Source organism: Chrysemys picta, chromosome 2 (genome assembly GCF_011386835.1).
Source record: "Chrysemys picta bellii isolate R12L10 chromosome 2, ASM1138683v2, whole genome shotgun sequence".
Classification (NCBI taxonomy): domain Eukaryota; kingdom Metazoa; phylum Chordata; order Testudines; family Emydidae; genus Chrysemys; species Chrysemys picta.
In genome coordinates this window covers 166,346,092-166,370,469 of record NC_088792.1, presented here as the reverse complement: position 1 = coordinate 166,370,469, position 24,378 = coordinate 166,346,092, and the positions used below count along the sequence as shown (strand labels likewise).

The window sequence follows — 24,378 nt, the reverse complement described above, 5'->3', positions numbered from 1 at the left end:
TTTTTTTCCTTTTAAATCCCTCCCCCCGCCCCCCATCTGTGAAATCCTCTTGAGCTTTTTTTTGGTCCTCTGAAGACATCCCACAATGTAACATTACATACATAAGAAGTCTCACTTCAGCCAGTGTATCCTGTGGTAATTGTGATGCCATCAAATGATGAATTCTGGGTGACTCTAAATGAACCAGAAAGTATCAAGATTTAAGAGGGTATAGAGGGGGCATTTTTAAAAGATTAATTAAAAAAAAGTTGTTGCATGCAACCACAGCTTGATTAATGATGGCATCCAAAACACACACCTGCAGTAGGGTTCTGTGCCGACGGGCTGAGCTCTTGGAATCATGTAAATTACAGCAGAATCTCAGATTTCATTTAATAAAGAAAAGTAAGTGTCTGTGCCTTATGATTGCAAAGCTTGACAATGTGACCTGAGTGTAACCGATGCAGGGAAGCTTGCTTGAGTTTGCAGACAGCCTGAAATAATAACTTGGAGATGGGAGAATTGCTCACAATGGCATTAACTTCAATGATATGTCTTCAATGCAGAGATAAACTGGGCCTTTACTTGGGTGTTGCCCCAAGTACCCTTCCTATCCACAAACAAAAACCTCTTAGCCAACTTTAGTGGTGCTTTCAACCCGGGATAGCTGGTATGGCTGGGGGGCATAGGTTAGACCCCAGGTTCTCTGTCCAAGTTTGAATTGTAACCTGCCCCCTTTGCATAATAAACACACGTAAACTACTGAGAATAAGCTGCAGACAAAATCCAGCATGACTTATATGGTTTACAGAACACTGACATTTTTCCATTGTTTAGTCATCAAGTTACATTATATGGAATGTGTTCCTTACAGCCATTCTAATCAGATAGATATGATATTTATTAAGATTCCAATTGAACAGATCTGTCCATAATTTTGTACAGGGGGTATCCAGTTTATAAATATGTACTGTATAAACAAAAAAATAAGGTTTTGTCATATATATATTGTTTTCAAATGCAACAATAAAATACATCCAATAGCCTTATTAAGTTTCTCTAGACACTTCACCAAACTTTCTGATAATGTTGCTATTTTATTTTGTGGCTTTATACTAACCTTGATCCTTCATTGCCTCCAAGTTGAAAGTAGAAAGCAACATTGCCCCGGCTGAGAAGAGATAGACATCACAACTGTCAATTTGTTTCCCACAGTGAGTTCCATACATAGTGCTATTAAGTTCATGCCATGGTAGCAGTGCTGAGAGTATGGAGGAGAATGCACGTTAGTCCTTGTATGTTTCAGAGGAGCACAAAAGTAGATAGATTGTCTCTGGTTGTGTTGCAGTACATGCAGATGTAGCTTCTACATCTTGTTTTTGAAGTGTAGTTTGTGTTCCTTCCACAGGCTAGCACTGCAGGCCAATGGCTGGTGCCAAAAAGGTGTAGTGTCATGGTCCTTCTGCCTCCTGAGATGTTCAGTGGCATTGCTGGCATTAATTCAGCTCAGTTTTGGCACTAAACTGGTGAAATTCTAGCTCAGAATACCAGCCCAATGCCGTAAATGGGACTTCAGTGGTCCATAAACCGTATGTGTTAGGCCTCTGCGATGGAATGAAATTCATCAAGGGGTGCACAAGGATCAAGATCTTGGTTGCCCTGTACACTGGTTAACAAAAGCTTGGAGGGCTTCTTTCACCATCTCTCCAACTCTTGCATGCTCATCTAAGGCTAAAGGGAGAATGATAGAGGGAAGAGTTTAGATATGAGAATGATCTGAAAATGTAACTTTATTTCACTTCTGATTAAATTTAACCCTGGCTTCTACTAACAAATGTCACCCAGTAAGGCTCTGCCCCCACTCCGCCTCTTCCTCCCTCCCCCCCGAAGTCTCCCAACCTACCTGCCACTGTCTCCTCTCTGACTCTTCCCCTGAAATCCTCTCCCGTCCACCACTCACTTCTCTCTGCCTCTTCCCCAAAGGGCCTCCCACCTGTCCCCCCCTCGCTCCTCTCCACCTCTTTCTCCGAGGCCCCCTGCCCACCACTCGCTCATCTCCGCCTCTTCCCCTGAGGACGCCCCGCCTGCAGAGAGTAATGAGGGCCAGGCAGGGACGGGCTCAGGGGAAGAGGCAGAGTGAGGGCAGAGCCTCAGGGGAAGAGGCCGAGTGGGGACAGCACCTCAGGACAGAGTGCGGGTGGGACTATGGTCCAGGAGCCTCCTCATTTCTAGGGAACTTCACTTCTGGCGCTCCAAAGGTGGCATGCCTCTGAAGCGAGGAAACCTGCACCGCAGCTGTGGCATTTGGCCCCCTGCATGGCCATCCTTTTTTGGGGAGGCTTAGCTTCTCCCATCCTCTTTTACACACTGCCCATGGGCATAGGCCAGCTGTAGGATTTTGGGTTTTTTTGGTGTATAGACATACCTTAAGAGATTTCCTTGGATAGAAATGCAGGGACTGGGAGACTGGTAGTAGGTTGTGTGTGATGGAGATAGCAGAAAGAGAAAAGAAGGATTTGTGTGACCCTGAGAGGCACTAGACTAGGGACAGGGCTATTTGAGCACGCAGCTCAATAAAGTAGCAGACTTGGGGGTTTACTGAGCAAGGGATATGCTTGTTTGTTTCTATTCCATTCAGGGAAATGAGACTTTGTGTAAGTAAACAAGATTACATCAAGAATGCACCTGACTCAGATCATCAATTTCTCATCCAAAAGCAAATATCCCTGTGAAGCCCTGAATATTAACTAACCACTTAGGCCAAATGGGGTGACACCATCTGTTCTTATCTCCCTCCCAAAAGGACTAAAAATGCTTTGTTCCAAACTAAACTAGTTGCACTGGGATGGCACTATCAAACACTTGTATAGATTGTCCAGAGATAGCTGTCTCTCTATTTTTCTCTCAAATGCTGTATGTTACATAATGCTAAACTAATTACAATCATCAGCAATAGAACGTGACCACAAATGCCATTTCCCCCAGGCCCTAGCTAATACTCCAGATACCTTAATAGATTCCAATATAATAGGCATGAAACCTAAGGAAACATCAATAATCTTGCTCATTCGTTGTGTAATGAGTTGATTTTGAGTTTCTTACTTTTGACTAATGAGCTACAAATGAGTCATTTAAACATTGATAAAGAGCTGAACATTTATTTTGAATTTATCTGGTAGAAAAGCAATGGGGCTAATGATTACGGAATGCATTAATTTAGGGTTAAAAAGGAGACAATCAGACCTTGCAGTTTTAAAGCAATGTTAATATCCAGACATCTTATAGTAAATAAAAATAAACAAACTTCTAAAGTTAAAAGGGAACACTTAATTTTGTTAAACCCATAATATGGGATGCACAGGGTTTCCCTTAATTTAACCAAGTTGGATCTGTGTAGAGTAATTTACGACCCGGGCCTTGCCAATTTCAGGGCAAAGTACTGTACTGTAGGTAACATTGTCATAGAAATTCCTTTATTCCCTTTTTATTGAAACCTAGGCCTTTGATAGTATCTCTCTACATGTATATATTACTTATCTTAAAGTGCAAGGTATTGGTGTTGGGAAGAATGTACAACACTTAGCAAAATGGGGTTTTATCCTGATGTAGCACTCTGGAGGCTACAGCAATATAAATATTTTAAATGATAACATGAAGTTTATAAGGGCTAGGCCTTGCAACGTTGCTGAGTTTTCTCAACAGAGAAAAAGGGAGGTGTTTAGGTGGAAAGTGTAGATTTGTGGCAAAATTCTGCTTTCCCTAAACCACCATAAATCTGGAACAACACTCCAATGACTTCTGTGGAACTCTATATTCATTGCAATTGTAAAAGAGGAATATGGTTGTTTTTCTTAAAAGCCTTTTTGCCCTATCCAAAAGAATGTGGCTTGTGTAAAGACAGATTGTTCATTTTTCACCAATGTGGTGGAAACCATAGTTCAACCAATCTACGCTTCCAATGAAACATCTCAAAGAGAGGGTTTTAGGCCCAGATCCTCAAAGGTATTTAGGCATCTAACCAATTAATTTGAATGGGAGCTAGGTACCTAATGCATTTGAGGATCTGGACCTTGCCAAACATCTAATTCAATGCATTAGACCTTCTTCATTCACATTATACTCATGGCAAGCAAACCTTGCTATCCTTATCCTGCTCTGATAAACTTCCCCATTATGATCCTTTTTGGGGGAGGATTTCATTCTGATTAAACATATAAAAATAAAGAAATATATAAATAAAAATCCAAAATGTTCCATAACACATCTTGACATCAATGCATGTCCTTTTGTGTTCTTTGCTTTCATCTGTGGCATGTTCATGTGTGGCAGCTTTCTTGGTGGTAATATGACTTTTAGGCAACATGCTTTTAAAACCCAATAAATGGGAAAGTGCACAACCAGTTATGAAGTAGCCTGAGAAAGATGCAAGCTCTCACCATGAGTAATACAAATAGTTAGCACCTCAGGATGAATATAAATTAACATTAGCATAGGAAGATAAGAATTGCCATATCAGATCACTGATTTGTCTAGTCTTGTATTCTGTCTAGCTTCATAAGAAGGCACAAGAAACCCTGTAGTGGACTAATATCTATAGAGTATCATTTTTCCTTTTCTTGCATAAAATGTTTTATTCCTTTACTCCTGGTCTAGTGTATTTATGCCATACTAAGTAGGCAAGGGTTGTACGGTAAGCTTGTTCCAGTATGTTCTTAATGGTGAATAAGAATATCCTAGAAATAAGTGTCCTGCCACACTCCCATTCCTTGCAATAATGCAATAAAAACTTTGTAAAGTATTAGTTTGTCCTTTAGCAGTGCTTGCAAAATTGGAAGCAAGTTGCCAAATTACAAAAAATATTTCAGATGTAATATTGGTGTGAAATTTCCTTGACAAAAGTGGCATGCATTTTTGTTTCCTCTGTTCTTTTCCAAATTTCCCTTTATAATTCAAAAAGAGATCATGATACATGGGGATATCAGTCTGAACATCTCTGAGGGCTTTGTCTGTTTAGGGACAAACAGATTAAGGAAAATTAATCTGAATTAACTAAAGGTGAGACTTTCAAGTGGATTAGTTAAACTGCCCTAAAACCCTGTGCAGACACTCTCATTCAGAATTAAAGAGGACTTAATTTGATTTAGTTTAATTCACTTCTGAATTAGTATGTCCACACAGGAGCTTAATGCAGTTTAACTAATCTACTTGAAAATCATACCTTTAATTCAGATTAGTTTACCTGATTGTCCCTGTGTAGCCAAGCCCTGTATTTCACTTCCTGGTTTGTTCCTTGATGTGGAATTTTCATGTTTTGCAACAGAATGGGGAATGTTGCTTTAAAAAAAAAAAAAAAAAAAGAACCAAAAAACACCTTGCTCTTCATTCTGAGTTTTAATTAGCAAACTTTTTCATGGTTCACTAAAAAGACTTATTGGTCACTTTGAAATTCTGGATGCTAGTTTCTTGCAGCTTTTACACTGTATCAGCAAAAGTCAAAAGAAGGTATCACAGCCTAAAGCCAGGGCAATCAAGTGGTAAAGCATTACTATGAAGATAGGTTATGCTGAACCACACTGAAGTATTTATTGGGCAAGATCTATGAGACCTATCAGTTCCATACAGTTATTTAACTGCATTTTTTTTCTCTGGCCAGTACAAGGGTAAATTGCTATAAAAATGTCAAAAGAATTGTCAGTTTTAACTGCTATATGCAAGTTTACCTACAGGGAAGTTTTGCTTTATGGTGTTGTTTAGACACTGACAGCCAAAGATATGGGCAAAGCCATTCTTGAGTTGTGTAGTATTTTCAAAGTAATAAAATTATACTCAAATACTCTGGAGCCTACTGGAAGTGTGTAAGTCAGCTGAGTTTATAGTCGCTGTATCAGAGTTAAAAATGAATATGTATAGCTAATGAAACAAGCATTTTAGTTTCTTATTTACAATGTTTAGGCATCTTTTGACATTCAAAAGATTTGTGCTTCTTTGTAGATGCATTAGACTGTATATTGAATGCCTTCTGTACAGATTTACTTGTACTCTAATGATATTGTGCCTATAAAAAAGGTAGAATTATTTCTTATAATACAGGAGCAATAGTACACATTTCTTTCTAACAGTCTCTTAACCATCCAGGGATTTTTAAAAAAATATTTAACTATCCTCTGAATGCCTGTCTCTATGGTGTCTTTTTTTTTATGTATTTCTCATAGCAGGACTTGATTTACTTTAATTAACAGCTTTGGATGTCTTGATTTTGTAATCCTGGCTATTTATCTTTTGAGCAATTTTTATATTTGTAATTGATTGAAGAGAATTAGTACATTTGGGGGGACAAAACCTCTGATGCCTCAATAAGGAATGGTTTAGTAAAAAAAATATTATATTGTAAGAGTACATTTCAGTCTCCCCCAAATTATGATTAATTTTTCTGTTAGGAACAAATGATAACTATAGAGAAAGCACATGACAGCAAAACCTAAAATTAGTAACAGTTAAAGAGCTCAAGAGATGAGTCCATGCAAATGATTTAGTAGATTACAGCACATAGCAATGTTGCAGCACAATAGTTACCACTCAGAGTTGGCTTTGTAACACAATTAACTTATTGCTAGTGAGAACGGTAGTTGGAACTGTGCAAATTATTCATTTTGTTCATGACCTATGCTTCTGACAGCTTGGAAAGGACCATTGTTCAGTCAAGTCAGAAGCCATAGGATCTGCTGCATCTCAGCCAGTCTCACTCACTCTACCTCATCCAACAGTTGTCCCATCTTCCCAACGAGACCTTAGATTCCCTCTGCTGGCACTGAAGTAGGTGGGTGGATAGACTCTAAGGATATGTCTACACTCTGTGTCAGCTGACTTTGGCTCATGGGGCTCGGGCTAAAAGGCTGTTTAATGGTGGTGTAGATGTTGGAGCCCGCTAGCCTGAGCCCGAACGTTGACACAATGACTTTTAGTTCTTCAGGCCATGTCCCGCGAATGCAAGTCAGCTGATCTGGGCAGCTGCAGGTTTTTTATTCCTGTGTAGACCCTAAGGCTTATTGGGATGTGGGTAAATTGGTCATGGAGTTCTTGTTAGAGGTTCAAATTATTCAAATATAACTCTGCAAGCAAGCAAAGGATGGATTCATTTTCAATGCTCAATAATCAAGCTGTAGGGTTGAATTATCACACAGTGGGTGCTAGATATTTTGGTGCCTCAATTCTCTGCTGCTTGGCGTACAAGAGGAGCCCATAAGGGGCAGACCCTCCACCACACACACCCCCCAAAAATGATGGGGGAGGGAGGTGGGCTTGGGATGGAACTACACTCATGCAGCAGCCCCCCATCCCAAATGTCTGCCAATGCCAATACTCTTGGTGCAGAGGTAGGTAGCACCCTTAAAGTGGCAGAGCCACCAAAGCTATCTCCTGGCTACTGCCTGGGCCATAGATGCCTCAAAATTCTGCAAGAGAGTTGCTACAGAAACCTGAATATTCTTTAATCAGCCATCACCTGTATGATGGAGCCTGAAGCTCTAGGAGACACCTAAGATGCAGCACTGTGTTCAGATAGTCACAGAAGGTGTTACTGTGGTTTGGATTATGTGGTCTGAGTGCTTTCCTATCTACCCAGTTAATGGGATAAGAAAAGTTCTTCTCTCAGTGGATATATCCTTCTTATGATGTTGTCAGCGAATAACTATTGCATTTATTAACACTCAGTACAAATATCTAGATCAGACATCACAGGAAACTTGAAAAATGAAAACAGATGTAAGGAGTGGTATTTGCAGTCCATAAACTTTATCTGTTAAGATGTTCATGCTATCTGATGGTTTTGTTGTAGAGAAAGCATAATGGAAATCTGGTGTAACTTACAAACTCCCAGGGCCACCTGGAGCAAGCAAGGTCTGGTTTCTGTTTTAGGAGCTGACAGGCATGTTCACCCAGTTTCAGAAAGACGGTATGGTTCCATGTGCTCCCCTTTGTTCTATGCCTGTGTTCATGTGCCCAATTCCTCCCCTTCCTTTCTTAGGAGGACTGAAAAGAAGGCCAGATGTAACCCCACCTGGCTGTTCCAATACATTAATTTAAAAATACTTCCTCCTTTGACACATACAAATGTATGAGTCACTGACTGATTTCAACACAGACTTGAGGAATTTGCATGGACTGTGCTGGTGCTGAGAGGATTTACCCTTCCTCCCATAGTAGGGAGGAATCACCATTCAAAGAGATTCAATCTCTCCACTGGATTTGAATGAGAAGGCCATCTGAGGAGAGATGACTCCAGTTTGAAGTGGTGGTAGGGATATATGGGGTGGGTGACATTAACAGAGCTCAAAACTAATTTGGATGAAACCTGTTTAAACAAAAGAGGTGTGGGTTTTTTTTTTATTTAAAACTAATGGAATGTGAGTTTTAAAGTAGTGATAAGTTTTCATTTCTCAGTTGTATTTGTTAGATCCCAATTATTTATATACATGTAAAAACCCCACCTTAAATCAAATGTGGCATCCCATAATTATTTTACTAAACAAAAGTAGATAGTAATACAAAGAGAAGAAACATTTTGGTTACAATAGATTTTTCTTCGCTTTATTTACCATTTTCTTAATGTTTTCCTCTTCCGTTAAAAATAAGCCCCTTCCCCCTGAACTTCCCTAGGTTTGGTGCTTTTTTTTTTCTCTATTTCATTTTACATATTAATTATTTTATGAGAAGGTCAGCAGAATGTATATGCATTTTTCACTCTGTTTTAAATATGGTATATTCAGGTCATGCAGAATGCAATGTGACAAAGGATTCAATTTTACCTTTTCGATGTCTGCTGATATAATAATCCCCACAGTAATGTGACCTGTGTAATATGCATTCATCATCTGTGCACGTATCTTGGCTTTTTTTATAAAGAAAAATCTGTGCAACTGCCCTAACCAAATGGGGTACATGACATCATGTGCAGCTCCAAATGGCAAGAACTGAATATGACTTTTACAACTTGCAAGTGAATTGGAAGAGGTCTCTTTGGGGCATATTTGATGTGGTATAGTGTCTGGAATAACAGGTTGCATTCATATTAGTCTATAATCATATGGCCAGCAAAAGGTGTGTGACTCAAATACGAAATCAATGACGGCTGGGAAAGTCAGACAAATGCTGTTGAAATTGCTTCATCTGACTCGGGTAAACTTCTTCTGTTGTGTCTGAGCCATGAGTCACAGTGGGTATGCTTATGAACTAAGAAAAGTGAAGACACCTCATTCTGAAATTATACAAAGTCACATACCCAGTAGCCAGGGCAGGTTACAACATAAGCCACTCAAAATAATCCTGTTTAAGTGTAATAACATTCAAGGAGAGTGGTTGAACAAAGATATTAATCTTCCCTTGATAGCAGAGTGAAGCAAAGGTTGAGAGAATGGTGTACGCAACACTTCCTAATGTCAAAAAGAGAACTCATCTGGGGCCATGTTACACTGGCTATCCTTCTTTGAGGATAAGAGGCACAGCTTTGTTGTGGCTGGTCTGTATCTAGCTGAATATCTAAACTGAAACTCTGTATTGCCTGGTGTGCAGCCTCTAGAAGTAATAAAGAAAACAGATATGTGTGTTGGAGAGTGAATATAGCAGTAGTTAGTATCTGTGCCAGGGAAAGAACAGGTTATGAAGGCTCCTGCTCCAAAGAAACACTATTTTCCTCCCTCTCCCATAGAGCAGAGAGAGAGAGAGAGAGAGAGAGAGCTGGCACAGACTTGGAGGAATCTGACTGGTCAGTAGCACCCCTGCCCACATGCTGTACAAGACCCAGCCAAACCCTTTTATGGGGAGAAGAACTGCAGACTCCAGCACCAGAAAGGCATCAGTCCCACTATATCCAGGGCCTGCTACAGAGGAGGAAGGCAGGATTGACCCCTTGTAATCTGTTCACTCTTTCATACACTTGCTTACAGTTCAAATTTCTAGAAATTATATTCCCACTACTCTGGGCAAATGTGATGATGCTTTTTAGATTTCTTTTGAGTTGCCAAGAGGTACTATTTTATTCCATTTTTTTTTATTTATTGCCAATGTGACCTATGCACTATCTATAATAAATATAGTTTTCAGGTTCACCAGGTGTAATGCAACATCATCTCTCTCTCTATCTGCCCATCTTTACAGCCTCCTCCATCACTCTCTCACCTTTTCTTCCTCCTTCCCCATTGAAGGTCCAAATGCCATTTTTTCTTCTGTAAAAAACAACAGAGGGTCCTGTGGCACCTTAGAGACTAACAGAAGTATTGGGAGCATAAGCTTTCGTGGGTAAGAACCTCACTTCTTCAGATGCAAGTAATGGAAATCTCCAGAGGCAGGTATAATTTTTTCTTCTGAACATCTTACCTTTCTTCTTTTCTATTCTTCCTCTAGACTGATGCCCCACTGTGCTGTTGAATAAATATCAAATCCTGCATCTTGGCAGGGGATTAAACTAGATGACCCTTGTGATCCATTGTAACCCTATGATTTTATCAAGAAACTTCTAGAGAGCCCCACTGCATAGAGTAGGTGCTGCCTGGACTTCTGTGGCACCAGCTATTCAGAGCCAAGGGAGAGAGAGAATAGAAAGTAGCAGAACGAAGAAGAAAGTTTTCTGACTCTTGTGTTTCAGGTCCTCTTATCTCACACCTGAGGCTTTATTTCCCTCCAATCATTCCCAAAGGATTGATACTGAAATTCAGTCTAACGCTAATGGGCTGGGGAAATTGAGGGGCTAGGTACCCCTCAACACACACACTGTGCTGGATATTGTAGAAACATGGAGTAGAAGCTTACAATTCATTTCTTTTTTAAAGACAAGGCACAAGAGTAGATATAACAAACAGAAAGCAGAAGAAGCGGGAGTGAGGAAGGGAGGATGAAGGAAACAGCTATAAAAGCATAGTTTAAGACTGGCCAGCCCTATGCAGTTAGACTTTTTATATAAATTCTGAGATATAAACAGCTCATGGGCTGGCGTGAGTGTGAGCAGCTGTTCTGCTAATTGTGTTCCTTCCCATGTGTGCTAATGCTAACAGCGTTAGTGCAGCGACAGCACAAGAGGAAGGAGCAGAAATGTCAGAAAAAGCTGCCTTTTTCAACACTATAATTGTCTAGTCTCCTGTGGGCTGTAACACTTTGGTCTCATTTTAGTGTGCTGGTGCTGGGTGATGTTGGTGGCCTGTGATATACAGAAGGTCAGACTAAATGATCTAGTGATTCCTTCTGGCTTTAAACTCTGACTTTCTCCCATTTGCATTGTGATCCTGCTGCAATATGTCAATAAGAACTTTGCCATTGCCTCCAAAGGAAGAAAGGATTAGACCCTATACATTCAGTAAAAGCACATATGATTTTTGTTTTGACAAATTCAGCCTTTCCAATAGCAAATCCAAATCCATTTTTAATTGCATCCTATACAAATATGGAAAATTGTATATCTTACAATTTATTCATTTGTGATATTTTAAAATTAACCCTATTCCAGTTTTCCTCTTTAAGTAATGTGTGCTATTATGGGGATAATATAAATCCCTCAAACCTACACACCTGAGGGCCAGCAATACTAATCTCTACACTGGAAAGGAGTATTTAGTAAGCTAGCTTCAACACTGCTAGATTCATAAATGGGTAAATGTGCTCCCAGAATTACAAATATAAACCCAAGGGAGCATCTATCTTAAGCGCTCATCTGGCCTCCATCACTGTCTATGCTACAATTTTATAGCCCTGCAGCGCAAGTCCAGGTTAGCTGACTTGGATTAGTAACAGGTGTTTTATTGCAGTGCAGACATATCCCTAAGTGACTTTTCCAAGGTGACACAGGAAGTCTGTAGTGAAGCAAGACTGAAACAGGATTTCCTGAATCTGAAATTAACACAGTAACCACTGGACCATCTTTTCTCTCAAGCATTCAGTATCTAGTAACCCAGCTCCCAGTACTGCCCAAATACATGCGAAGCTTGCAATCAAACTGACACACACAAAAAAACAACCTTTCCAGGTCTTGGATCCCTCTGCAAGTTGTCAGCATTAATGATACCTTGTATATGCATAGACCTTCACAAATGTTACTTACAGAGCTGTAGAGGAACCAGAATTTCACTCCCATGGAAAATTTCACATCTCCACCAAAATCTTCATTCTGAATCCACATAAAAAATTGGATCGTCAATATTTTTGATTGGAAGAACCAAAATGGAATTATTTGAAAAATGCTTGTCTCAATACCCAGGCACCCACACTCCCCAGCTCCATGGTACCCTGTTTGGTTTGCTGCTGCTAAGCCAGAGAGCCCCAGCTTTGTGGTAGCCTGCCAGGTGGGCTGCTGAGAAGCTAGGGAGGTAGGTGGACAGACAAGAAATCAAGCAGGCTTTCATATGAACCCTGCTTTGTTCCGTTTGTAAGTTTTGTCTAAACCGAAGTTCCTGCAGAACATTTAGGTTTTGACAAATCTGCATTTTCTGACAAATTTTTGTTCCTACTGGAAAAATTCTGACAATCTGTAGTCAGGGGTGGATTAATGCAGGGACTTTAGGGGCTTCAACCCAGGGCCTTGGGCTGAGAGGCCCCACAGTCCCGTAGGCCACATGCGGCCCGCTGCTTCTTTTCATCTAGCCCGTGGCAAGTCTCCACACCACAGGCCGGACACCAGTCCCCATGCTTCGGCGCCTCCCCCTACCCCGGGGGCTGGAGCTGCGATTACCGGCTCGCCAATGTGCCTCTGCGGCCCCTAGGCGAGGGGCATTCAGGAAATCTCTCCATGCTGCCCCCGCCCCCAGCGCTGGCTCCACAGCTCCCATTGGCCAGGTACCGTGGCCAATGGGAGCTGCGGGGCAGTGCCTACGCACACAGGCAGCTTGCACCATGCAGAGTGGCCTGGCACCTCTGCCTAGGGGCCGGACATGCCAGCCACCTTGGGGAGCAGAGCAGCGTGGAGCCAGGGCATGCAGGGATCCTGCCTTAACCCTGCTGCACCGCCAACCAGGAGCCACTCAAGGTAAGCGCCTCCCGGCCGAAGCCTGCACCCCTCACCCCCTCCTGCACCCCAACCCCCAGTCCCATCCCTGTTCCCACTCCAGAGCCCAGCCCCCCCAGCTGTAGCTGCACCCCCTCACGTACCCCATTCCCCTACCCAGCCCTGAGTCCACTCCCCCACTCCAAACCCCCAGGGATCCCACAAAATCTAAATGCCCCAGGCCACAGGAAAGTTAATCTGGCCCTGGCTGTAGTTATTTAGTAGATAAATATCTTACCAGCATTTTACTGATAAGAACACTGAGCAGTAGGAAAGAGAAGTGATTTAGCCCAATAACACACTGCAAGTCAGCATCAGCAGCAGGACCAAGGGTTCTCTCCATCCTATGCACCTAATCCATTACCCTCCTTTTAAAAAAATAGTTTACCTCTCCATCTCTACATATGGAGCTAAAAATACTTATCTACCTTTCCCAGTATATGTATTAAATTACAGTTCTTCTGAATTCTTTTTTATTGTTGAAAGCATGGTCTGGATTTCACAATGGGGAAATCTATCTGTTGAAGGGAAAGGAAAATGATTTAAAATGCAAAGTACTAAGTAGAGCTGGTCAGGACTCTTCCAATGAAATACATTTCTGTCAGAAAGTTTTGGTTTGTTGAAACCAAAATATTTTGAAGAAACCATGTGTTGTGACAAATTTCCAATGCAACACAGGTGGGCTGTTTTGAGTCAGCGACCCACAGCGCTGCGAGCCCTGACTCCCAAGCTTTAAGGCTGCTGCTCAGCTGTGGCTCTAGGGATTTTTGGTTTCCTGTCAGTCCACTAGAGCTAGAGTCCCCAGGAACCATGGCTAAGCCAGGAGCATTGGAGTTTAGGTTCCTGGACTCTGTTAGAAATGAAATTATTTGATTATTCAAAACAAAGGGTTTTTTTGAGCTTCCTTCTGCAGGAAATTTTTAATTTTCAACATTTCATTCAAAAACTAATGAAACTTTGTACAAGAAAAGTACAACATTTTGGGGGGGGGGGAAGGGGACATTTCCCATGGAATGGAAATTAAGATTTTTGACTAGATCTAGTATTAATTAAAAAGCAGGCGTAGAACTCAAGACCACCTGTCTCTTGGCCAAATGTCTAATGCATTCATTTCTGTCTTCTATTTTATATATAATGGAATCCTGTCTATCTATCTATATATGGTACATTTTTTTTAAAAATCACTGCTGTGAGACATTTTTATCTATGACTGTAAGCTCCTCAAGGCAGGGATCATGTCTTTATTGGCTTCTGTAGAGCATGTTGAACTGAGGAATGCACTCAACTAACTAGTTCTCTAGTTAGTAGATCTACCACTGGCTCTGTTCTTAATTTTTGTGTGTGTTCATATAAAAACCCTCTTAATGTCTCTGTGCTTCAAATTATTACAGTGTTATAGGCATATAACAATGCCTGCATACCTCTATTAACATTTTTAAATCCCTTGGAGATCACTGATGAAAGGTGAAACAGAAGTACAAAGCATTACTATTATTATTTGAAATATTTAGTACTATTGCAATTAGTTTGGTATTATTAACATGAGAGAGTAGTTTCAATAGCTTATGTAGCACTGTTATATTTCCATATTTTTACATGTTAAATGCAGCTGTGCTGGTCTGTGGCAATCATGTGCCTTTGATCAAATGAACAGGAGAAACATAATACGAATAATCTGTTGTTGCCTTAAATGGCAAATGATTACTGAAATGTCAGATAGTGTAGCTATTTTTCTGAACACGTTGTCTGGTAAGACTTTCAGTTACAATTTATTCATGCCTTGAAGCCTTCTCCTTTAGTATAAATTGATAAACTAGGATGAAATTACCCAACTAATATTAATACAAAAATAATAATATTTTATTAAGTCTTCTATTTTCATTCATGTATTTATAAATAATATAAAATCGTTATGGAACAAATGTATCTTATGCTGATTGTTAACTATGATGATTTTTCACTTACAGAGCCTGCTATATTTTATTCTACACATTTTGCATGTATGAATATTGTTTAATTTAATCAGTATGCATGACTGATTTTTGCCGAGCACTGATTCAGACTGAATACGTAATAATGGAGTTATTTTCATTTACTGTATCTTGCTAAAAGCTGCTTTGCAACACAGATCATCAGTCTTGTTACAATTAATGATCGGAATCAGTGAGAACAGCTTTTGTGCAACCAAAAGTTGTTGAAAACTTGTAAATATTTTTGGTAGCTGCTAATGTTCCTGGCAACACTGAAAACAACAATCTCCTGAGGCATTTCAGCCTGATCTTCTACTGCAGCCTTCTGCCCAAACTGTATCACTGCAGCAATTACAATTTTTAAGTGTGGTGTGCATATTGCTTAGCATATAATGCTTGCCTTATTAAATCTATTAATTGAACTATAGATTAATAAAAATCAGAGTGTAAATCTAGCTACTTATGTGATCGAGTACAAACTGACTAAATACATAAGGCATTGTTAATAGTACATGAATCTTGCCATGAAAGTTTAAAGCACAGCAAATTATTTATAAAGTACTTGCTAATTAAGTCAGTGCTGAATTTTTGGAGTATATTTGTACATTGGTGAAGATGGAGGGACTGTTGTCAGTGGAAATTGAAGATCCATTTTATTTTAATGGCAGAATCAAGATTCTCATTTCTCTTGTTGATAAATACCCCCTCACACCCAATCCTTAGTGTTAACGATTGGGCTGTGTTTTGCTTTGAGGACTGTCACACGGTAAATACACCCAATCATAGCCAGGAGCGGCGCCAGGGTTTTTGCCGCCCTAGGTGGCAGCGCTCCTCCTCTGAGCATTCAGGGGGCCTGGGGTCTTCGGCGGTGGGGTCCTTCCGCTCCGCGTCTTTGGGGCACTTCGGCGGTGGGTCCCGGAGCGAGTGAAAGACCCGCCGCCGATTTTCCACCGAAGACCCGGAGCGGAAGGACCCCCCGCTGCTGAATTTCCGCCGAGGGCAGCAAAATGCTGCCCCCCAAATCCTGCCACCCTAGGTCGCCTAGTGGAAGCGCCGGCCCTGATCATAGCATGTCAGGTTGAGGCAGATAATTAAAGGGGGTAGCTATGGTTCAAGCAGCCAGAGTCACTAGGGTGTCCTCTGTCTTCAGGGAAGCGTAGACTAGAGATCAGAGCTCTTAACGCCACCCTTTCTCAGAGGGTAGTCCCTGGCTTGGGCCCGGCTTGGGCAGTCATGCCCAACCCTTGGGGCAGTGCCCATGCCCAGCAGTAGATGCAGGGCAAGGTAGTAGGGCCCTGGCCCATCCTACTCCTCTAGGTCCTGATCCGGGACCTTGTAAAACAGTAGTCCATGACTCAGACTTTGTATCCCGTTTTAATAGTCACAGTCTCTGGGCCACTTCCTACCCTGGGTTTCTGTTCCGTCAGTTCCCCTGGGGGTGGCAGCCTTCCATGCTTCTCATCCTTTGAAATCAGCAGAGGTTCCACCACCGATTCCACCAGTTCGGCCTCTGCCACCTGGAGCTCCAGCAACTCCCTGACAGGAGCCAGCAGCATTCATCTGCTATTCTCTTCAGCCAGCCCAGACTGAGCTGGGCCAATCCCTTTTTATAGCCTGTTTCCAGTTAGAGAATGCCCAGCAGGGGCAAAGGGGCTTGACCTCTTTAGCCCACAGTGTGTGATTAACCCAGTGGGGCTAGTGGGGGGGTAGATACACCCCACTACAAGGACCAACTACTCTCCTGGAAGTCTGAGAATTTTTGCAAATTCAAATGGAAATAGGATCAAACCCTATATATCAAGCCATAAATGTTTCTATTCTTGTTGATTTAAATCAGACTCTTATTATTCCTTTCAAATTATGCATTAAAAGCCAAACCCTCAGCCCAGCATCTAGTCCAAGTAGCTGAAGTGCATACATGGAAGAGAAATAGCGGAAGCATAGCTGAAATAGTTTTCTGCTCTGCCAGGAATGAGGAATGGAGGATGGTCTTGTAGTAAATGTACCTGACTGGGAAATGAGTAGGCTTGAAAGGATTTGATTTTATTGTAAATGTTGGTAAACATCAATTACACCATACACACATGAACCAATGACAAAATATTTCCATTAATAATTGAAATTTACCAGTGGGCAAAGTAAGAAAAATGCTGCCTCAGAATACATTAGAGTTTGATTTAAGGATATTTACTTTGTATATTTTGACATGTGAAGTTGACAATTTAACTTTTTGAATCTCAGTGTCTAACCTCTCCATTTTCTGATACCCCCATAATTTCCCACAATTGTGAAAATTTAAATAGATTAAAAATAATTGTATGCCGCTGTGAAAATGTTTATTTAAAAATATTTTTGAAAGTTTATCAGTTTTCATCACTATTATGTGCTGAAATTATATAAAGAGAATTCTGCCAACACTAGATATGGGTAATATGGGTTCAATTCCTAGTTCTCCCACAATTTTCCTGTGAGGTCTTGGGCTAGTCATTTAATCTTGGTGTGCCTCAATTTCCCATATGGAAAATGGGATAATATGTCTGTACCTCACATTGGAATGTATGGATACATTTATTTAGGGTGGGATTTTCAAAATCCCCTACGTGATTTAAGAAGACAAGGAACTTTTGAAAATTCTTCAAAATGTATGATGTGCTGAGATATTGTACTGGGCTAAATATCAATTAACAGAAGAGGGAGGTCAGTTGAATTCATACATTTGGCAGATCGGCTTCCGGATCCTTACCCAACTGTGTTACTATTAGAACTGGTCAAAAGAAGGTGGGTGGGCGGGGGCTCCTGTGAAAATGGTCACGGGGGGGTTCTCAAATTCACACATTAAAAGTTGTTTTTTTTTCCCAGCAGAAATTCAAATATCAAACCATTTCAGTCAAAATGGCAAAAATTCGGCAATTTTGATTTGGAAATGCTGCTGCAGTGCCTCCTGAGAGTTGTAGTTTGGGTACCTTATGTGTCCATTCTACCCTAGAGGCATGGCTCCCTGGGCGACTACATTTCTCATGATGCTCCATGGCCTTTCCTCTTCAATAGGGGAAGTTGTGCCTCCTGGGAGTCCCTGATCAATGGACATATAGTCCAGCCAGTGAGCCCAGCCCACAGAGCAAAATGGGGACAAGATGTCGCTGCATTAGAAATCCCATGAGACACACAGGAAGCATTTCTAAAATTAAAAAATGGATTTCAGCTGTTCTTTTTTCTGATCAAAAAATGAAATTTTCCAAAGAAAGCCAACAGCTTCCATGAAAAATTGTTAATTTTCTTTTTTGGGAAAAGAAATCTGGATAGAAACATTTTGACCAGATCTAGCTGTTAGAGGTAATTGGATTTTACACAATATATGAAGCTCTGCTGCAAAGGGGAAGGGAGTTTTCTGTGTCTATGCATGAGACAGCTATTTGCATCTAACTGAATAAATAGAAAATGTGTAGGTATCTTTGTAAGAAGAGGAAAATAATTGGCTTAATGTGTGTATTAATTCCAGTTTCATTTTACCAATAGTCTTTAGTTGGGAGCATAAATGAGCAGCTTTCCGTAAACCCCTGCCAAAATTGTTCTCCAACAGGCAGATGTGATGAGTTTTCACAGAGGCTCTGCTAGTCAAGGTCAAGACCACTTCCAGACTAATTTCCAAAAAATCAACATATCATCTGTTAAATTATGAAAATTGGCCACCTGAATGCTGAAAATTTAGAGTCCTTCACTTTTCCTGGATGAAGTGTCTTCTGTCAAATTTCATTCTGTGGTGAATGTATATTTCCATCATTGTGGTACAATCTATTACTGAAACAAATGATAGCAGCTGTCCCAATCAACTCTGCGAACAAAATAAATGTTATCATAATTAAGTCACAAACTAGAAATTTGTTCAGGGACTGTCAACCGGTCAAACAAATATAATACAAACACTTTGTCCACAAAATAGATTGAGGTGTTAGCTTACAAATTTTGTGGAAAAGTGCAGGGACTTTTTTCCCCTGAGTGCTATAGCAAATATTAGTGAAAGTCATTCTGGGGATAATAGATTAATTTTACAAGTAGCTTACAAGTAGGTTAAATTGCTTGTACCACATGAACAAGGCAACTTGTGTCAAAAGAACAATGTACTAACCCCTTAAACCGGTAGTTTACATTATACTAAAACTAACATATAAGTACTGTATATGAAATGATCTCCAAACTATTTATTCTTCCTATTTATTCACAATGTAAACTTCATCTAAAACTTATAGGTACAGTTATATATGGATTAGAGTCTCTACAAGCAATTCTTTTTCAGGTTCTTGTTGTGTGCAATATCACCAGAAGGTAATAATATTTAAAGCTCATATTGATTCACTGTTTATATGAAGTGTTGTTTTGGAGGTCTCTGCACTCAGTCCTTGACTTCTTGATGCCTCTCTGAAGAGTGCACTGTGTAGTCATGGATGAATCTTAAAAGTTCTAAAATTCAGTTGAGATCCAACTATTAAACTCTTGGGTCTGCAAGCTTGAGCTGAAATATCAGGAGTATGGTCTTTTTGTTTGTTTTCAAAAACTAAAAATATTCAAGTTCAACCCCCCCCTCTTTTATTTTTGTCACCCAGTGCAATAGATTTAATAGTATCTAGGTTTCTAATCCCCACATTTTAGCTGTTTTTAAAATTTCCAAGATTTTTTAACTTTTCAGAACTTCTCCAACTTTTTTGGGGGGGGGGAATTAAACAAGCGTTCTCTATGACTTTTTTTTTTTTGATTAAACTCGATTTTTGGTAGGAAAAGCTCTGTTGTTTTTATTATTTGTTACTGTTTTTCCAGCTCATATATGTGTAATAAATACACATTTGGAGAAATAATCATTCCAAAAAATATTCTGCGTACATCATATTTTAGGTTAAAGTTGTGTTTATGTTACATCTATTTCCCCATTCTCAGCTATATAATCTATATTTAGATATTTCCCCTTTATCTGCTTATATAGCGTCCACACCATACTGAGAACTTGGTAACCAAGAAATCCCGCATCTGATGAGAAAACAGATATCTCTGTGGGACTAAGAAAAGTGGGGGGAGGGGAAAAGAAAAAAGAATGACATATAACTTGTGTGCACCATCACAACAGTCATAAGAAAAACGAATCACCTGCCTGGATACCCCACAGTGGATGATAACCCCATCCTGAAAGAAATTGTTCCCAAACCCCTTTTGCTGGCCTTCAAACAATCCCCCAGTCTCACCAAGCTCATTATCAGAAACAAACTTCCCATAGACCAAGACACACCATTCCCAATAACAACTATTAGGGTGATCCAGACAATCACTACACTCTCAAATGAACTCACACAGAAAAATGATAAGACAAACACCATATCACATCTCCAGAAATTGCACTAACAGGATAATTTCCCCAAGGTTCAGCCTTAGTTTCCTCTTTGTTAACTTCCTCCCTTTGCTTGTTAAATTTGCCCCTAAATTCTTTACCTGTGTCAGGGAGTCATGCTTGGGATAATCTTCCTGTTAACACTTTTGCATAAAATACTTGAAAAATCATTAGGTCAGAGAGAGAAAGAGGATGAATCTAAAACCTGGTGGCTAGGGCACTTACCTAGAAGATTGGAGACTTCTGTACAAATCCCTGTTCTAGTGGCAGGAATTGAATTTGGCTTTCCCGCATTCTGGAAAAGCAACTTAGCCAATGGTCTAAAGGTGATGAGGGGACACTCTTATTACTAGAACTACTTCTCTGGCCATTTTGTGACTGGTTCCTAAACCTGAGAGTTGTTTTCTGGGGGGAATTTTTTTTTTAATAAGATTATTTGGTAAATTCATGTCAAATTCAAAAATAGTTTCAGGTCCACCAAAACTGCATTTCTTTTGGTGAATAAATTATTTGTCCAAAAAATGTTGCCCAACACTAATCAGCCTTTGTTAGGAGAAGGAGTGAGTGGTGGGGGAACTCAAGCAGCTTATTAGTAAAACAACATGATTTGGATGAAAAACTGCTAAAGGCGCACTCTGAAAATGTATGCAGGTAAACCTCAGCTCAGAAATATTATCGTCGAATAAAGGACCAAAACCACATGCTGTAACTTTGAGTAGCTGATCCATTTTCCTCTTAGCTGAAATAAAGCTGTGTTTGCATCGTCAAGAAAGCTTCATTACGCGTTTTAATTAACTCTGGATTCAGAAGAAACTGAGGATTTCCAGCATCACATGCCATCTATATCCCTGTAGAAACAACATCTTTTATGGTGCTCATTCTATAAGAGGGAAATTGATATAATCCCTGCAGAATTTTCCTCTTTGCTTATCATCAGTGTTAACATATTCCTTAGAATTATACAACTCCATTTCACTTTCAGACACATGTTGAAAGCAAGTAAGAAAATTAAGGCTCTTCAGTGCTCTTATGGATGGCCACACTGCACAAATTACATATTAGTATGTCTATGATTTTTGTCATGGAAATTTATTAACATTTCCCAGCAGGAAATAAGAAATGGAAAGAGAGGAGCAGAAGGTGTGTATATGTGTGGGTACATGCACATTGGGGGGTGTTTGGAGAGTAAGCTCACACCACACTCACCTGGCAGTGACAGCTCTTGTCCTACAGGACTGGGCTTGGTTTCCTGCTCCAGACATTGCAATCAGACCCATGTGGTCACAGCACCCGCTACTCAGGTTTGGTGTATCTGACCCTCAATGCAGGTGGAGCAGCCGGTTGGCAAAACCTCAGTGTGCTGCAATCATATGAACCCAGGTCCTGAAATGGAAAGCCAGGCCCAACCTGACAGGACAGGACCTGCTGGTCAAGTATTTTATTTAAATTCATGATTACTGTGACCACCATGAGCTCTAGGCCAAATCATAGCCTTACATATTAGTAATACTACTTATTTGAATTATAGTACAAACACACAAAACCAGTCCCTGCCTTTAAGAACTTGCAATACAAATAGACAATGGTTGGAAGAAATCAAGAGTTACTTCCCACATTTTATAGATGGAGAACTGTGGCAGAGAGAGTTAAGGTTTGTTTACATGAGAAAGTTGCACCAACATAACTTAAGGTATGAATTTTAACAGTTAAACTAGAACTGTATGGACCTTTTTATAATGAAATAAGAGTGGCTTATTTTAATTTACCTTAAGTCATTTAGGAATTTCAAGTGTCCTCTCTTGCAGAGACTTGCTGTGTGAATTTCAACAAGTCATTTGGGCTTGTCTACACAAGAAAGTTGCTCTGAGCAATTTATGCAGCAAACTATTTCTAATCATTCAAGAAAACTGTGATAGCTACATGGACAATTCATAAAGTGAATTTGTCCTGGATTGTTCAGACAGTTCCAGTTATACTGTTAAATGGCACTTTTACTAATTCCTTAATGTGATCAGGAGAAAAGGGGGGGAGAAAAATACTGAAATGAATGTTACCCTATGCTGTTTAAAGTATAAAAGCCCTGGTCCAAAGACCACTGAAATCAATAGGAGTATTTCCTTTAACTTAGTAGTTTTTGGAGAATCATAGAATCAGAATCATAGGGTTAGAAGGGACCACAAGGGTCATCTAGTCTAACCCCTGCCAAGATGCAGGATGCCCATAGTTCATTACTAACTTTTAAAATCCTTGCTAAATTTGAATATATATTAAAAAAGAATGGATGAACAAATTCCACTTTTCACCTTCTTTCCTTTACCCAGACTCAAATCTGAACCCAGCCTAATATAACCAAAGCTAATTTAGTTTGAGACTTTGTCCCCTGCACTGGCCAGATCTTGTGTATAGACATGAGTGTAATACCTGCAGGTTCATTAATTATCCTTGCTCTCTAGCTCAAGCAATACGAACTCATGTTTTTAGATTCAGAGGTTCCAGAATCAGTCCCCATATATAACCCAGACAAATGCTTTGTTACACTAATATTTTAAGTGTAAAAATATTTCCTTTCTTAAACAAACAAACAAACAAAAAATTGCATGTCTGCACTTCTTGCTTCCAGTCTATAGGGTCAGTCCCTTAGCAGGTACAAATTGGCATAACTCCACTGACTTCAGGAGAGAGAGAATGATTTACATTAGTTGATGACATGGTCAAAATCCCACATGACTGTTCGTGGTCTATTTCTAGCCAGACTTGAATCAGGCAGTACTAGAAATCTCATGAGAAGCCTGTACTTGGAAAAACAAACAAACAAACAAACAACCTACAGGTCACTTTTACAGTCCCAAGAGGTTGTGTTAAATTTCAAATAAGCATTTGGACATGGAGGTGTGCTCTGAACTAACTCTCTGAATCCCCAAGGAATTGCAATTGCATTCCTTACCTTGATAATTGGGACCTGTCAATCTCTGGCCATCTCTCTCCCTTGTCTATCCAACACAGAGCTTCCTTTTGTTTTTCCTTATGCTTTTACACTCCTCCAACCATGTGAACCACTGAAAAATGGAGGATTAAATTCCACAATACATACCACCTGAATTTTTTAGCACATTTGCATCTACATTTTCATTTTTTTCCAGATATTTTCAAACTGGTTCTATTGTGCATAAACTTAAAACTTCTCACTTTCAATGCTCTCGATGTTCTCATTGTCTCCAAACTTCCTTACTCCTCCCCTTGATCTGCTTCATCTCTCCTTTCCCACTCTTGAATTCATGCCTCTCGTTATGATTGGAATAGCCTTTTAATTAATGTATATCAATGCAATGCCCTCTATTTTCCTTTAAGAAACCTCTTAACGTGCCTGTTTTACAAAACATTCCAGCTATGATGATCACACACGTCGTGTTTGCTCATTGAATCACACGCATCCATGCATTAAAATTATAAGCACTTTGGGGCAACATTTTTGTTCTTTGGTTAGTGTTTTGTATGTATTGCAAATCACTGTGGGTAAGCCTACACAGCAGAGAAAGACCTTTGGCTGTTTAGTGCCGTCTGACTCAGGCTCACAGGGCTCAGAATGCAGGGCTGTTTCATTGCTCTGTAGACTTCCAGGCTCGGACTGGAGCCGAGGCTAGAGCCTGGGCCAGCTGCGGGTTTTTCTTGGCTGTGTAGACATAACATGTGTGTCCTGCAAAAGACTCAATCCCAGTGCTTAAAGTGCACCAGAGCCAATGGGCTGCAAATGTACACAAAATGTCTACAAAGGGAATCAGATCACTAAGGGATGCACATAGCTCTGCCTGGAGGAAGACCCCTTCTGAATGGCTGCTTTCCTCACTTGCCTGCCTCCTGGGGCAGAGCAGCCAATCAGAGCTGCTGCAAGAAGCAGGCAGAACTGTCTCCGTCTCCCCTTAGCAACTGAAGACCTTCTCGCAGGAGGAAGGAGGGAACAGAGTCCAGCTATTGAGAGCAATCTCCCTTCCCTCCTCCCTTACTGTGAGCAACAGGACAACTCCTCTTGTCCC

The 24,378-nt window shown here is 40.3% G+C and overlaps 1 long non-coding RNA gene across 1 annotated transcript; it reads right to left on the bottom strand.

The window, feature by feature from the left end:
• Positions 1-623: 623 nt before the first annotated feature.
• Positions 624-18,802, bottom strand: LOC135981137 (uncharacterized). Its single transcript, XR_010598098.1, has 3 exons — positions 18,664-18,802; positions 12,065-12,130; positions 624-1,710 (listed from the first exon to the last, which is right to left on the bottom strand). It is a non-coding gene; the product is annotated as an uncharacterized LOC135981137 (long non-coding RNA).
• Positions 18,803-24,378: the final 5,576 nt, after the last annotated feature.